Source organism: Macaca fascicularis, chromosome 3 (assembly GCF_037993035.2).
Source record: "Macaca fascicularis isolate 582-1 chromosome 3, T2T-MFA8v1.1".
NCBI classification, from domain to species: Eukaryota; Metazoa; Chordata; class Mammalia; order Primates; family Cercopithecidae; genus Macaca; species Macaca fascicularis.
Window position 1 is genome coordinate 149819917 of NC_088377.1, and position 14867 is coordinate 149834783.

The window sequence follows — 14867 nt, forward strand, 5'->3', positions numbered from 1 at the left end:
ACGTCCATAGCAATGGCATTATTCACAAGAGATGCAAGGTAGAAACAATCCAAGTATCCATCAAAGAATGAATGGATAAGTAAACTGTGGTATATGGTTTCCACATACAATGGAAAATTATTCAGCCTTAAAAAGGAAGAAAATTCTGACATTGAGGACATTACGCCAAGTGAAATAAGCCAGTCAGAGAGGGACAAATATTGTATGATTCCATTTATATGAGTTACCTAGAATAGTCAAATACTGGAGACAGAAAGAATGGTGCTTGCCAGGGGCTGGGAGAAAGAATGGACAGTTCAGAGTCACTATAAATGGGTCTAGAGTTTCAGCTGGGGAAGAGAAAAAGTTCTGTAGATAGGTGGTGGTGATGCTGGCACAAGGCGAATATACTTAATGCTACAGAACTATACATTTAAGTGTTCCAGCTCTTTCGGAATTTGTCTAGCAGGTTTTCTGCTTTTCATTAGAAAACCCCCCACACAAAGAAAAATTAAAAATAAATAAAAATGAGAGCTCTACTTAAAAATGGTTAACACGATAAATTTTATGTTACGTATATTTTACCACAGTAAAGATCAAACAGCTGCCAGCAAGAAGCAGACTTTTAAAAATTACTGTTTCCAAATGTAACATAAGACATATACTTAAAGATTTACATCTCCATACTTTCAGTAACAGGCAAATATGCTAGAAAAGAGGCTCTTAAAAGGAAAAAATAGTCTTCTTCTAGGACACGATGGATGATATTTGTTCAAAACACACTCCTACACTGTGCCCACACTTTCTCTTCCATTTAGGAAAGTATATTAGAACCTAACAAAGTGGCCAGGCACAGTGGCTCATGTCCGTAATCCCAGCACTTTGGGAGGCTGACGAGGGCAGATCACTTGAGATCAGGAGTTTGAGACCAGTCTGGCCAACGTGGTGAAATCCCATCTCTACTAAAAATACAAAATTAGCCAGGCGTGGTGGCACATACCTGTAATCCCAACTACTTGGGAGGCCAAGGCAGGAGAACTGCTTGAACCTGGGAGGCAGAGGTTGCAGTGAGCTAAGATTGTGCCATTGCACTCCAGCCCGGGCGACAACAGTGAGATTCCATGTCAAAAAAAAAAAAAAAAAAAAGAAGAACCTAACAAAGTGACAGTGAGATTACCACAGGGAAACTTGAAATTCTTACCCATTTACTTTTTGATTAAGTAATTTACAAACTCTGGTATTTTATTACTGTTAAAACTTCTTGGAAGACAACTCACACTGATCCTGGCATAACACATGCTGAAAGCTGTTGGGCTGAGGTCACATGGAGCATAAACTAGCAAGCAAAATTTAGCATAAACATAAATCACTTCAGAGAGTTCAGCCACGCTAGCTGAACAAGTGAAGTGATTGATTTTATCCCCTCAAGTAAGACTTATGAGCAAAAAGGGAAAAAGCTAAAAATGTCTTGGTACTAATTTTAACTGTATGTAATGGAAATCTCATTTCCTATTCTAAATCTATAATTCTGATCTTATCAATCATCTCAGAACAGAGTAACATATCTGGATCTAAAATTACTCAAGAAGGCATTTATCCCCTCCTGTGAGTATTATTTTCTTGAAGAGGGAATGTCACCACCGTTTTTAAAGTACCACACGGTCTTGTATAAAGTCCAGTAGGAATCAAAGTTGTATATTGAGTAGAATTTCTTTATTCATATTCCAATTTTTGTAAAAGATGAGACCCACATTATCCGCCATTAATTTAAGTAAAAACGACAGCTACTATTGGGGCAGTAACTGCTCTTTGCTGAACACACACACTCCTAAAGTAGGGGTTAGTGCAGGCTCACCATCATTTTTCTAAAAGCTCTGAAAAATGCAAGTTTTGGCAACAAACCTGACCAGTTGACATTCTTTATTTATCCCACTAAGTGTAAATATTTGTATGTTTTACTGAAGAGTTACTAATATGTTTGATCATAGGGTACTGTTCTAGACCCCACTGGGGGTGTTACACAACATTTATATATATTTATACATATTTTTATATATTTATATACACAGCACCCCATTTTTAGAATTTTGATTTTAGAAAGGTAATATATATATGTTTTATATATCATTTTGATTATATATATATTTATATATAATGTTATCTTTCTAAAATCAAAATACTAAAAATAATCCTGAATTCTATGTTTTTCTTTTTTTTATTATTATTATACTTTAAGTTCTAGGGTACATGTGCACAATGTACAGGTTTGTTACATAGGTATATATGTGCCATTTTGGTTTGCTGCACCCATCAACTCGTCATATAAGTATTTCTCCTAATGCTCTTCCTCTCCCAGTCCCCCACCTGCCAACAGGCCCTTCCTGTGTCCATGTGTTCTCATTGTTCAACTCCCACTTATGAATGAGAACATGTGGTGTGTGGTTTTCTGTCCTTGTGATATTTTGCTGAGAATGATGGTTTCCAGCTTCATCCATGTCCCTGCAAAGGACATGAACTCATCCTTTTTTATGGTTGCATAGTATTCCATGGTATATATGTGTCACATTTTCTTTATCCAGTCTATTATTGATGGGCATTTAAGTTGGTTCCAAGTCTTTGCTATTGTGAATAGTGTTGCAATAAACATACGTGTGCATATGTCTTTATAGTAGCATGATTTATAATCCTTTGGGTATATACCCAGTAATGGGATGGCTGGGTCAAATGGTATTTCTAGTTCTAGATCATTGAGGAATCACCACACTGTCTTCCACAATGGTTGAACTAATTTACACTCCCACCAACAGTGTAAAAGCATTCCTATTTCTCCACATCCTTTCCAGCATCTGTTGTTTCCTGACTTTTTAATGATCACCCTTCTAACTGGTGTGAGATGGTATCTCATTGTGGTTTTGATTTGCATTTCTCTGATGACCAGTGATGATGAGCATTTTTTCATGTATCTGTTGGCTGCATAAATGTCTTCTTTTGAAAAGTGTCCATTCATATCCTTTGCCCACTTTTTATGTGTTTTTTTCTTGTAAATTTGTTTAAGATCTTTGTAGATTCTGGATATTAGCCCTTTGTCAGATGGATAGATTGAAAAAATTCTCTCCCGTTCTGTAGGTTGCCTGTTCATTCTGACGATAGTTCATTTTGCTGTGCAAAAGCTCTTTAGTTTAATTAGATCCCATTTGTCTATTTTAGCTTTTGTTGCCATTGCTTTTGGTGTTTTAGTTATGACGTATTTGCCCATGCCTATGTCCTAAATGGTATTGCCTAGGCTCTCTTCTGGGGTTTTTATGGTTTTAGGTCTTATATTTAAGTCTTTAATCCATCTTCAGTTAATTTTTGTCTAAGGTGTAAGAAAGGGATCCAGTTTCAACTTCTACATATGGCTAGCCAGTTTTCCCAGCACCATTTATTAAATAGGGAATCCTTTCCCCATTTCTTGTTTTTGTCAGGTTTGTCAAAGATTAGATGGTTGTAGATGTGTGGTGTTATTTCTGAGGCCTCTGTTCTGTTCCATTGGTCTATATATCTGTTTTGACACCAGTACCATGCTGTTTTGGTTACTGTAGCCTTGTAGTGTAGTTTGAAGTCAGGTAGCATGATGCCTCCAGCTTTGTTCTTTTTGCTTAGGATTGTCTTGGCTATGCGGGCTCTTTTTTCATTCCATATAAAATTTAAAGAAGTTTTTTCCAATTCTGTGAAGAAAGCCAGTGGTAGTTTGATAGGGGTAGCACTGAATCTACAAATTACCTTGGGCAGTACGGCCGTTTTCACAATATTGATTCTTCCTATCCATGAGCGTGGAATGTTCTTCCATTTGTTTGTGTCCTCATTTATTTTGTTGAGGAGTGGTTTGTAGTTCTCCTTGAAGAGGTCCTTCATCTCCTTTGTAAGTTGGATTCCTAGGTATTTTATTCTCTTTGTAGCAATTGTGAATGGGAGTTTACTCAAGATTTGGCTCTCTGTTTGTCTGTTATTGGTGTATAGGAATGCTTGTGATTTTTGCACATTGATTTTGTATCCTGAGACTTTGCTGAAGTTGCTTATCAGCATAAGGAGATTTTGGGCTCAGATGATGAGGTTTTCTAAATATACAATCATGTCATCTGCAAACAGGGACAATTTGACTTCCTCTTTTCCTAATTGAATACCCTTTATTTCTTTATCTTGCTTGATTGTCCTGGCCAGAACCTCCAATACTATTTTCAATAGGAGTGGCAAGAGAGGGCATCCTTGTCTTGTGTGGTTTTCAAAGGGAATGCTTCCAGTTTTTGCCCATTCAGTATGATATTAGCTGTGGGTTTTTCATAAATAGCTCTTATTATTTTGAGATACGTTCCATCAATATCTCATTTATTTAAAGTTTTTAGCATGAAAGGCTGTTGAATATTGTTGAAGGCCTTTTCTGCATCTATTGAGATAAACATGTGGTTTTTATAATTGGTTCTGTTTATGTGATGGATTACGTTTATTGTTTTGCATATGTTGAACCAGTCCTGCATCCCAGGGATGAACCCAACTTGATTGTGGTGGATAAGCTTTTTGATGTGCTGCTGGATTCGGTTTGCCAGTATTTTATTGACAGATTTTCACATCAATGTTCATCAGGGAAATTGGCCTAAAAGTCTTTTTTGCTGTGTCTCTGCCAGGCTTTGGTATTAGGATGATGCTGGCCTCATAAAATGAGTTAGGGAGGATTCCCTCTTTTTCTATTGATCAGAATAGCGTTGGAAGGAATGGTATCAGCTCCTCTTTGTACCTCTGGTAGAATTCAGCTGGGAATCTGTCTTGTCCTGGACTTTTTTTGGTTGGTAGGCTATTAATTATTGCCTCGATTTCAGAACCTGTTATTGGTCTATTGAGAGATTCAAATTCTTCCTGGTTTAGTCTTGAAAGGGTGTATTTCTCCAGGAACTTATCCATTTCTTCCAGGTTTTCTAGTTTATTTGCATAGAGGTGTTTATCGTATTCTCTAATGGTAGTGTGTATTTCTGTGGGATTGGTGGTGATATCCCCTTTATCATTTTATATTGCATCTATTTGATTCTTCTCTCTTTTCTTCTTTATTAATCTGGCTAGTGGTCTATTTTGTTAATCTTTCCAAAAAAACAGCTCCTGGATTCATTGATTTTTTGAAGGGTTTTTCGTGTCTCTAACGCCTTCAGTTCTGCTCTGATCCTAGTTATTTCTTGTTTTCTGCTAGCTTTTGAATTTGTTTGCTGTTGCTTCTCTAGTTCTTTTAACTGTGATGTTAGGGTGTCAATTTCTGATCTTTCCTACTTTGTCCTGTGGACATTTAGTGCTATAAATTTCCCCCTAAACACTGCTTTAGCGGTGTCCCAGAGATTCTGGTAAGTTGTGTCTTTGTTCTCATTGGTTTCAAAGAACATCTCTATTTCTGCCTTAATTTTGTTATTTACCCAGTCGTCATTCAGGAGCAGGTTGATCAGTTTCCATGTAGCTGTGTGGTTTTGAGTGAGTTTCTCAATCTTGAGTTCTAATTTGATTGCAGTGTGGTCTGACAGACTGTTATGATTTCTGTTCTTTTGCATTTGGTGAGGAGTGTTTTACTTCCAATTATGTGGTCAATTTTAGACTAAGTGTGACGTGGTGCTGGAAAGAATGTATATTCTGTTGATTTTGGGTGGAGAGTTCTGAAGATGTCTATTAGGTCTGCTTGGTTAAGAGCTGAGTTCAAGTCCTAAATATCCTTGATAATTTTCTGTCTTGTTGATCTGTCTAATATTGACAGTGGGGTGTTAAAGTCTCCCGTTATTATTTTGTGGGAGTCTAAATCTCTTTGTAGGTCTCTAAGAACTTGCTTTATGAATCTGGGTGCTCCTGTATTGGGTACATATATATTTAGGACAGTTAGCTCTTCTTGTTGCATTGATCCCTTTACCATTATGTAATGGCCTTCTTTGTCTCTTTTGATCTTTGTTGGTTTAAAGTCTGTTTTATCAGAGACTAAGATTGTAACCCCTGCTGTTTTTTGCTTTCCATTTGCTTGGTAGGTCTTCCTCCATCCCTTTATTTTGAGCCTATATGTGTCTTTGCACATGAGATGGGGTCTCCTGAATACAGCACAACGATGGGTCTTGACTCTTTATCTAATTTGCCGGTCTGTGTCTTTTAATTTGGGCATTTAGCCCATTTACATTTAAGGTTAATATTGTTATGTGTGAATTTGACCCTGTCATTATGGTGCTAGCTGATTATTTCATCTGTTAATTGACGCAGTTTCTTCATAGCATTGATGGTCTTTACAATTTGGCATGTTTTTGCAGTGGCTGGTACTGGTTGTTCCTTTCCATGTTTACTGCTTCCTTCATGAGCTCTTGGAAGGCAGGCCTGGTGGTGAAAAAATCCCTCAGCATTTGCTTGTCTGTAAAGGATTGTATTTCTCCTTCACTTATGAAGCTTAGTTTGGCTGGATATGAAATTCTGGGTTGAAAATTCTTTTCTTTAAGAATGTTGAATATTGGCTCCACTTTCTTCTGGCTTGTAGGGTTTCTGGAGAGAGATCCGCTGTTTGTCTGATGGGCTTCCCTTTGTGGGTAACCTGACCTTTCTCTCTGGGTGCCCTTAACATTTTTTCCTTCATTTCAACCTTGGTGAATCTCATGATTATGTGTGTTGGGGTTGCTCTTCTTGAGGTGTATCTTTGTGATGTTCTCTGTATTTCCTGAATTTGAATGTTGGCCTGCCTTGCTAGGCTGGGGAAGTTTTCCTGGATAATATCCTGAAGAGTATTTTCTAACTTGGTTCTATTCTCCCTGTCACTTTCAGGTACACCAATCAAATGTAGATTTAGTCTTTTCACATAATCCCATATTTCTTGGAGGCTTTTAATCTTGTCTTCTCACTTTCATTAATTTGATCTTCAATCACTGATATCCATTCTTTTGCTTGATCAAATCGGCTACTGAAGCTTGTGTATGCTTCTCAAAGTTCTTGTACTGTGGTTTTCAGCTCCATCAGGTCATTTAAGCTCTTCTCTACGCTGGTTATTCTAGTTAGCCATTCATCTAAGCTTTTTTTCAAGGTTTTTAGCTTCTTTGCAATGGGTTAGAACATGCTTCTTTAGCTCGGAGAAGTTTGTTATTACTGACCTTCTGAAGCCTACTTCTGTCAACTCGTCAAACTCATTCTTTGTCCAGTTTTGTTCCCTTGCTGGCAAGGAGTTGTGTTCCTTTGGAGGAGAAGAGGCGTCCTGGTTTTTGGAATCTTCAGCCTTTCTGTTCTGGTTTCTCCCCATCTTTGTGGTTTTATCTACCTTTGGTCTTTGATGTTGGTGACCTACAGATGGGGTTTTGGTGTGGATGTCCTTTTGGTTGATGTTGATGCTATTCTTTCCTGTTTGCTAGTTTTCCCTCTAACAGGCCCCTCAGCTGCAGTTTGCTGGAGGTCCACTCCAGACCCTGTTTGCCTGGGTATCACCAGTGGAGGCTGCAGAACAGCAAGTATTGCTGCCTGATCCTTCCTCTGGAAGCTTCGTCCCAGAGGGGCACCCACTTGTATGAGGTGTCTGTCGGCCTCTACTGGGAGGTGTCTCCCAGATAGGCTACACAGGGGTCAGGGACCCACTTGAGGAGGCAGTCTGTCCATTATCAGATCTCGAACGCCATGCTGGGAGAACCACTGCTCTCTTCAGAGCTGTCAGGCTGGGATGTTTAAGTCTGCAGAAGCCATCTGCTCCCTTTTGTTCAGATATGCCCTGCCCCAGATGTGGCATCTAGAGAGGCAGTAAGCCTTGCTGAGCTTCAGTGGGCGCCACCCAGTTCAAACTTCCCTGCCATTATGTTTACATGGTTAGCATAGAACTGCCTACTCAAGCCTCAGCAATGGCGGATGACCCTCCCCCAACCAAGCTCCAGCATCCCAGGTTGATCTCAGAGTGCTGCGCTAGCAGTGAGCAAGGCTTCATGTGCATAGAATCCGCCACGCCAGGAGGTAATCTCCTGGTCTGCTGGTTGTGAAGACCATGTGAAAAGCACAGTGTTTGGGCAGGAGTGTACCATTCCTCCAGGTACAGTCACTCACGGCTTCCCTTGGCTAGGAAAGGGAAATCCCCCAACCCCTTGCACTTCCTGGGTGAGGCAACGTCCCACCCTGCTTTGGCTGGCCTTCCATGGGCTGCATCCACTGTCCAACCAGTCCCAGTGAGATGAACCAGGTACCTCAGCTGGAAATGCAGAATGCAGAAATCACCCGTCTTCTGCGTCGATCTCGCTGGGAGCTGTAGACCAGATCTGTTCCTATTTGGCCATCTTGGAAGCAACTCCAATAATCCTGAATTCTAAAACTCTTCTTCCAGAAAAGGAACAATGAACTGGGACTCCCATTTTACAGATGAAAAAACTGAGGCTTGAAGAGTGGCAGTGAATTACCAAGGCCCATATAGAAAGTAAGAGGCCAAGCCACTGAAAGAAGGTTGTCTGCTTAGAAGGCATCTTTCCATTATACCACGCAACAGAGAAAACACACCCAGATAAAGACTATATGGTAAGAGATGAGCTATTTGGTGTTAATCTGAGTGGGTTTCCTGGCCTAAGTGTAACATGACTAAAATCACTGGAAAGTCTGATTACATGAATGTGATATCGGCACATTTTTCCTTGACATTAGTAATAGTTTTATCAATTTTATTTCCTTTGTTTTTATATCCTGTTGATGAAAATATTTGACATTTTTACATAGTCACAAATCTAACAGAGCCCTGTTTTGTGTTTCATAATTGTTGTAGTTTGTTTTATGTGCCTTTAAACACTGATATTCTCAAAGTACAAAATATATACATAAATATAGAAAAATATATATTTTCTGTCTGGAAGTTTGGGAATTGGGGAGATTTATGCCTTCACCCACAGTGTGACTTATGCAACCCCGTTTGTTTGTTTGTTTGTTTGTTTTGAGACAGGATCTCGCTCTGTCACCCAGGCTGGAGTGCAGTGGTGCGATAATATCTCACTGTAGCTTTGACCTCCCTCCTTCCCCCATCTCCCCTGCCCTCCCAACCCACCCCACCCCTGGGCTCAAAGAATCCTCTCGCCTCAGCCTCTCAAGTAGCTGGCACTACAGCCATGTGCCACCACAGCCAACTAAATTTTTGTTTCCAATTTTTGGTAGAAGGCTCACTATGTTGCCCAGGCCAGTCTCAAACTCCTGAGCAAGTGATCCTCCCATCTCAGCCACCTAAAGTGCTGAGACTACAGGCATGAGCCACCATGCCCAGCCTGCAACACCATCTTTACGCTGCTTAAAGGAGGAGAGTATTATTTATAATTTAACAGCTAAACAAATGTGGGCAGAGTGTTTTAAAGAGGAGTCTGAGCATCAATGCAGAATGGACACTGGTGTCCCACATGTTCAGCTGCACACTCCGCTTCAGCAGCCCAGTCCAACATTCACCATCAAAAACAAGTCTTAGGTCTCTCCAGGTAATTTTTGTATCCAAACCATTTAATAGTGAATACAATGAAAGCCCAAAATGAAAGCATACCAACAGAATCTTGTAGGTTAAGAGCTGGCCTGATCTCAACAACAGTAGCTTCACAGTTATTTTGTTTCATAGCTCAAAATAACATTATTCTTCCCAATGGGTGAATGAACTTAGAAGCTCTAGCAATTCTGGCTCCTTTCACCAGAACAAGCTGCAATCTGCAATAAACAGGAAGAGGCCAGAGCTTTAAATGTGAGGTAAAAGCCTCTCTTACTCCCTCTCTACCAAGGAGGATTGCCAATGCAGTTTTGATGAGTAAATAAAGAATTACTGGGATGGCCAAGAACTACCACCCTAAGCATATCCAGCAGTCAGCCCATGCTATTCAATTGTGCTACAACTACCTTTAAAAACAATGACTGAACTCACAGAATGGTAAGTGTTGGAATGGAGACCTCCCACTGGACAACAATGAAAGATGAAACCCTAAGTATATCTGAAGTGAATGTTTTTCATTGAACTGCCTCAAAAATCATGAGATTAACCTAGAACTCTCATATTTAGTTTCTTTGGTGCTACTGAAAATAGTTTGATCCTTGTCCATTTTTAACTGGACTGAGGGAAATAACAATGTCATTGTATTTTACATAACAAAATAAAGGATCTGGCAACACAGCGCAGCTGTTATAAAGAAGACACAAATGCCACCTTAATATGATTTCTTAAATATTTAATAAGCTGGGTTTTAGTCTGGGTCTGTACGGTCACTAATACCAAGTCAAAAAAATGAATTATCTTCTGCATGAAGACAGGGAAGGTAGACACGGAGGCAATGGCCTATTATGCTAAAAGCTCTTAAAAGTCAGGAAGGTATTCAATATATTTAAAAATTAAATGATGAAAAACCTGTTCTGAAGTCCCAACAGTTTTTAGATATGAGTTCCTTTTGTAAAGGAAATAATCTGCTGCCTGTTCTTTGATATAACACAATAAATATGATAATTACTTCATATAACAACTTTATTTTAAATTGCTTTTGAATGACTGCATTTGTTTCCATTTTTAAATATATACAAAATTATAAAAATATAAATCTACCTTTTCCTCTTAACCTGATGAAATGAGCAAAATTCAATACCTGAGTAATTTCCTGTCTTTATATACTTGTTTACATATATAATGTGAACTTTAAATATAATAATAACCTAACTACACATTTTATAAATGCCTTTACTTTTATTTTAATATATTCTTTTTTAATCCCAACACTGTACAATAAAAAAATGAATGATGAGCGTTATCAAAAAGTTCCAAGTATAGTAGGGGAGATAACACAGGAGGCTATGCCATAAATCACTGAAAATACAAGGAATAAAGGGATAAATGGTACAGGAAAGTCATGATGTGCTATGAAAGTTCAGAGAAAAGGAAGCTGTCTTGAGATTATGAATCAAAAAGGTTTCATGGCATAGGAAATATGTGAATTGGATCTTGGCAAAAATGTGAAAGGATGGCAGAGGGGTCTAGCTGGCTGCCCAAGGGCTAAGGGAGGGGTTATACACTTGGACCCACCAGAAAGGCAGGGTAAAGCCCCAGTGGTAGTTGGGAGGTGAGGTGTGGGGAATGGAGGGTCTCTAGGTAACTCAGAGCTATCAGCATGAGATGGCTGCCAAGCTTGGGGCTTCTCTGACCACACAGCAGGCTTGAGCTGGGCAAGGGGCAAAGCCTTGGCTGTGAACACAGATGGGCAAACTGGATGTAGTAATAACCAAACTCAGAGTGTTTCAGGAATTCAAGTGTTTGGAAGAGTTTTGATCAAACACAATTGGGTGAATTAAGTGTCTGAGATTTCTTCCAGGAGCAGAACTGCCCCACAGAGTGGAAGTGTAGGGGCAACAGTGGGAAAAATTAAAGTTGCTATGTCATTGTCCCCTGTGAGTCCTGTTTGACATAATAGTTACATAAATATGGAAATAGCTTAAATAGCAAGCAGCCATGTATGATCACTTATTTAGTACTTCTGGATGTACACATCTCTTTATAAAGAGTAAACAAACTTAGTAGTATAACAAAGTACAGTATAAAGAACAAAAGATATTATACCATTTGTAACGAAAGGACTAAAATTAAGATTTCCAACAGAGAACATAAGCAGGAAACCACTGTTAGGATTTCTCCTATAAAACGCAAGTTGGAGCACTTTACTAATGTCTGGGATGAGCTGATGGATATCTCAGTGCCTATCTCTCTTTCTATTTCATTTCTCTTTAAAGAAAGAAATCCATATACATTTTTTTTTTTCTGGAGACATGATTACTAGAAACATATAACACTGGGACAGTAGCACTTATCTACCTATTTTTTTAAAAGAAATTTTTGCTTACCTGGAACTTGCTAAGAATAAAGTTAATATGTTTTTATTTTTTTTTATTTTTTTATTTTTATTTTTGGTACTTGGAACAATGTTAATGTACTTCAAAATTTTAGTGTAAAATCAAATGTATTTTCTATCAAGCTAGACATTTTTATATATTCAAGGTTTTGTTGTTTTTTGGCAACTGGCCAAAGCAACCCATTTATAAAATAAATTGGTATTTCTCTCCTGGCAGAGATAAGAGCTCTGTCAGTCATCCTTTGCGGATTGTTGCCTCATGAATTGGGGCACAGGGAGAAAAAGAGAGAATATATGACAGTTAAAAACAAATTTATAATTACACACACATTTCAATGTAAAAACAAGTGGTCATCACTAGTAAAAGACATGACTTTCAAATGCAAGCGAACTTGAAAAACAGTAGTTCTCAAACTCTACTGCACACTAGAGCCGCCTGGGGAGGTCTGAAGACTCCCACTGCCTAGGCCACAGGCCCTATCAATTAAATCAGAAGTTCTAGGGGTGGCACCTGGGCACCAGGGTGTCTAAAACTCCCCAGATGATTCTAATGTGCAGCCTACTTTAAAAACCAGTGTTTAAAAATGCCTCTCTGTTTTCTACTCTCTAAGTATGCTGACCTTTTGTAATCAAAGTTAAAACTGTCTATGAAAATGAACAAACAATGTTAAGAATGCTGTGAGAAAGTCAGCTGTACTGATTTCATATAAGAAATCATTAAATTTCTAAGAGCTAAATTTTGGTGGTGGGAAGTTGGTTTTAGAATTCTTCAGATTGTTAGTGAAAGACTAGTATATACATGTCTTTAGTATGACCTAACAGTTGAATTTCAAAGTATTCTGCAAATATGATTTGTGTGCTTTGCAACTGAGCAGAAAGAGTACAATTACATGAGCAATCATAATATTTGGTAGAAAGTGATTTGTGTCACAGAGATGTACAGAAAAATTGCTATGATTGTCAAGGAAAGGGAGAGATGAATGTCAGATTAGTCACAATTGAAGGTGATGCCATCTGATGTGGACTTTGAAGCACTTGTTCCAGGAAAGGAAAAGGAGCAGGAGATGCGAATGAGGGGCACATGTGGGAAACAGAACGGTTCAATTTGACAGATGCTGAGAGTAAAAGGAGATGGGTTTGGAAAAGGCTGGATCACTTCCAGGAGGGTCCTGAATGTCCAAGTCTGAGGCTCCTGGAACAAAGAATGACATTATCTACCATGGTCTCACTTGGCTTTTCTGCAGTGTGTGGCACTGTTGACCCCTTGCTACCTTCCTTTCAGTGTTCCACTCCCTTTGGTTCCACAATCTTCCTTCACATTTTAGCTCTCGAATGTCCCTTTTCCAGCCCCCCCCTTACACTTATCTTACTCCATTCATCCTATAATTTCCAAATTCTTGGGGTTTTTTTGGTTTTGTTTTGTTTTTGTTTTGTTTTGAGATGGAGTCTCACTCTGTTGCCTAGGCTGGAGTGCAGTGGTCTGATTTTGGCTCAAGCGATTATCTTGCCTTGGCCTCCTGAGTAGCTGGGATTACAGGCACACACCACCACACCTGGCTAATATTTTCTATTTTTTAGTGGAGACAGGGTTTCACTATGTTGGCCAGGCTGGTCTCAATCTCCTGACCTCAGGTGATCCACCCGCCTCAGCCTCCCAAAGTGCTAGGATTACAGGTGTGAGCCACTATGCCCAGCCTCTCATTTCCAAATTCTATCATATTTCTTAAACGTCTCTTGTCCAAAAATTCTACTTTGTCTTTGTTGTTCCTACTATAAACATCTGATGTTTGAACTACTCTCAGGTGCTTGGACTCTAAGCTGAAACCTATGTCATCCACACTCCTCTCTCCTTCTCCTTCTCCCTGACCACCTTAGGAAGTCACCCAGTTCGGGTGAGTCTCTCTTCTCAACCTCTAAATTTACTTTCTTTTTTTAGGTGTTGCAGGCCAGACTAAGATACCCTAAATAGCTCTAACAAGGTTTCCTGCCTTCAGAGTCAATATCCTCCAGTCAATTCTCCACACAGCTTCCAGAGCATCTTTACAAAACCTTAATCACATGACTCCTCTGCTCAGGGCCCTAAGGTTCCCAAGTTAATGTTCAGACTTCCTACTTAGCACATTAAGGTCCCTTATGATTTGACACTTGTTCACTTCTATGTGATCCCCTCCCACCTGCACCTGTGGTTCTAGCTATCCCAACCCACCTACAGTTGCTAGAGTATGCCATTTATTTCCAGGTCTTTAGGCTTTCCTAAATATTGTTTCTCCTGCCTGGCTCACATCCTTCCCCTTCTCATTCTTTAAGTCTCTATCTTCTCCCTGGAAACTTTTTGAGACTCCCTGCTCTGAGACAGATGTTCTTTCTTTGTGCCCAACTCATAGCTTATACTGAACTGCAACTGTTAGTTTACTTGTCTGCCCCCAGGAAGTGATTTTCACTCACGCAGACATACATTAGAAGCTCACCCTACTTCACTACACTGGTTTACAAGTCTGTCTCCACTGGGAGCCTGTAAGCACCTCGCTGGGAAGGGCAGGACACACTTCTTGTTCTGCTTTGTGCTGCACGCACTTAGCACAGCTCCTGGCACATAATTAGCACTCCAGCAAATGAATGACTAATCAGAGTTGTGTGTAGAAGTGCTCATTCATCTACTCCTTGAATGACTGAAGCAGCAATGTGAACAACGGATGGGTGAGACTTTGAGAGAGGAGAGGAATTAGATGCCATCATGAAAAGTCAGGAGCACCAAATGCAATTGATGGACAGTGTTCTCTAACTTATTAAATCCACTGGCTTGTCTACCTCAACCATCTGAGCTCTAAGTCCACCCAATGGCTTTATTCCTCAGTCTCCTCCCTCAGTCTCAGTCACTGAATACTAGATTGTGTCATGTCTTCCACACGCTTGCAAAAACAACACAAAAAAGACCTTCCACGCTTTCCTATTCACTCAGTTCCATTCCTTTAGAACAAAATACTATATCACTAATCCTCACAGGAATAGCTGTATTTAATTGAAGAACAATATGCATTTATT

General features: G+C 39.4%; 1 protein-coding gene and 1 non-coding gene across 51 annotated transcripts in view; one reads left to right on the top strand and one right to left on the bottom strand.

Annotated features, from left to right (window-relative positions):
* NRCAM (neuronal cell adhesion molecule) overlaps window positions 1–14867 on the bottom strand; it is a 305104-nt gene that overhangs the window by 122334 nt on the left and 167903 nt on the right. The gene's annotated exons all lie outside the window — the stretch shown is intronic.
* Window positions 415–476, top strand: LOC123572618 (U7 small nuclear RNA). The gene has a single exon (XR_006697178.1). It is a non-coding gene; the product is annotated as a U7 small nuclear RNA (small nuclear RNA).